The sequence below is a fragment of the Musa acuminata genome, unplaced genomic scaffold, assembly GCF_036884655.1.
Source record: "Musa acuminata AAA Group cultivar baxijiao unplaced genomic scaffold, Cavendish_Baxijiao_AAA HiC_scaffold_1126, whole genome shotgun sequence".
NCBI lineage: Eukaryota > Viridiplantae > Streptophyta > Magnoliopsida > Zingiberales > Musaceae > Musa > Musa acuminata.
In genome coordinates, this window is record NW_027021339.1 from 1832081 (window position 1) to 1834580 (window position 2500).

Sequence of the window (2500 nt, forward strand, 5' to 3'; positions counted from 1 at the left end):
GACATTTTGCTCCGCTCACGACGGTCACCGCGCGACGCAAGAACAGCCCAAAAACAGGCCAAAACGGCCCAAAAACGGGCCAAAACTGGCCATTTTTGGCTGCGCGAGCGAGCGGAGAGCGGCGGACAGCGAGCTAAGCGAGAGGCAGCACCGTCCCTGCTATACGAAAGCCCCATCCAGCCCTGTGCCACCCGGGGGGTTCCAGGGTGCTGAGATGGCTGACATTTTGCTCCGCTCACGACGGTCACCGCGCGACGCAAGAACAGCCCAAAAACAGGCCAAAACGGCCCAAAAACGGGCCAAAACTGGCCATTTTTGGCTGCGCGAGCGAGCAGCGAGCGGCGGACAGCGAGCGAAGCGAGAGGCATCACCGTCCCTGCTATACGAAAGCCCCATCCAGCCCTGTGCCACCCGGGGGGTTCCAGGGTGCTGAGATGGCTGACATTTTGCTCCGCTCAAGATGGTCACCGCGCAACGCAAAAACAGGCCAAAAACTGGCCAAAACGGGCCAAAACTGGCCATTTTTGGCTGCGCGAGCGAGCGGCGAGCGGCGGACAGCGAGCGAAGCGAGAGGCAGCACCGTCCCTGCTATACGAAAGCCCCATCCAGCCCTGTGCCACCCGGGGGGTTCCAGGGTGCTAAGATGGCTGACATTTTGCTCCGCTCACGACGGTCACCGCGCGACGCAAGAACAGGCCAAAAACTGGCCAAAACGGCCCAAAAACGGGCCAAAACTGGCCATTTTTGGCTGCGCGAGCGAGCGGCGAGCGGCGGACAACGAGCGAAGCGAGAGGCAGCACCATCCCTGCTATACGAAAGCCCCATCCAGCCCTGTGCCACCCGGGGGGTTCCAGGGTGCTGAGATGGCTGACATTTTGCTCCGCTCACGACGGTCACCGCGCGACGCAAGAACAGCCCAAAAACAGGCCAAAACGGCCCAAAAACGGGACAAAACTGGCCATTTTTGGCTGCGCGAGCGAGCGGCGAGCGGCGGACAGCGAGCTAAGCGAGAGGCAGCACCGTCCCTGCTATACGAAAGCCCCATCCAGCCCTGTGCCACCCGGGGGGTTCCAGGGTGCTGAGATGGCTGACATTTTGCTCCGCTCACGACGGTCACCGCGCGACGCAAGAACAGGCCAAAAACAGGCCAAAACGGCCCAAAAACGGGCCAAAACTGGCCATTTTTGGCTGCGCGAGCGAGCAGCGAGCGGCGGACAGCGAGCGAAGCGAGAGGCATCACCGTCCCTGCTATACGAAAGCCCCATCCAGCCCTGTGCCACCCGGGGGGTTCCAGGGTGCTGAGATGGCTGACATTTTGCTCCGCTCAAGATGGTCACCGCGCAACGCAAAAACAGGCCAAAAACTGGCCAAAACGGGCCAAAACTGGCCATTTTTGGCTGCGCGAGCGAGCGGCGAGCGGCGAACAGCGAGCGAAGCGAGAGGCAGCACCGTCCCTGCTATACGAAAGCCCCATCCAGCCCTGTGCCACCCGGGGGGTTCCAGGGTGCTGAGATGGCTGACATTTTGCTCCGCTCACGACGGTCACCGCGCGACGCAAGAACAGGCCAAAAACTGGCCAAAACGGCCCAAAAACGGGCCAAAACTGGCCATTTTTGGCTGCGCGAGCGAGCGGCGAGCGGCGGACAGCGAGCGAAGCGAGAGGCAGCACCGTCCCTGCTATACGAAAGCCCCATCCAGCCCTGTGCCACCCGGGGGGTTCCAGGGTGCTGAGATGGCTGACATTTTGCTCCGCTCACGACGGTCACCGCGCGACGCAAGAACAGCCCAAAAACAGGCCAAAACGGCCCAAAAACGGGACAAAACTGGCCATTTTTGGCTGCGCGAGCGAGCGGCGAGCGGCGGACAGCGAGCGAAGCGAGAGGCAGCACCGTCCCTGCTATACGAAAGCCCCATCCAGCCCTGTGCCACCCGGGGGGTTCCAGGGTGCTGAGATGGCTGACATTTTGCTCCGCTCACGACGGTCACCGCGCGACGCAAGAACAGCCCAAAAACAGGCCAAAACGGCCCAAAAACGGGCCAAAACTGGCCATTTTTGGCTGCGCGAGCGAGCAGCGAGCGGCGGACAGCGAGCGAAGCGAGAGGCATCACCGTCCCTGCTATACGAAAGCCCCATCCAGCCCTGTGCCACCCGGGGGGTTCCAGGGTGCTGAGATGGCTGACATTTTGCTCCGCTCAAGATGGTCACCGCGCAACGCAAAAACAGGCCAAAAACTGGCCAAAACGGGCCAAAACTGGCCATTTTTGGCTGCGCGAGCGAGCGGCGAGCGGCGAACAGCGAGCGAAGCGAGAGGCAGCACCGTCCCTGCTATACGAAAGCCCCATCCAGCCCTGTGCCACCCGGGGGGTTCCAGGGTGCTGAGATGGCTGACATTTTGCTCCGCTCACGACGGTCACCGCGCGACGCAAGAACAGGCCAAAAACTGGCCAAAACGGCCCAAAAACGGGCCAAAACTGGCCATTTTTGGCTGCGCGAGCGAGC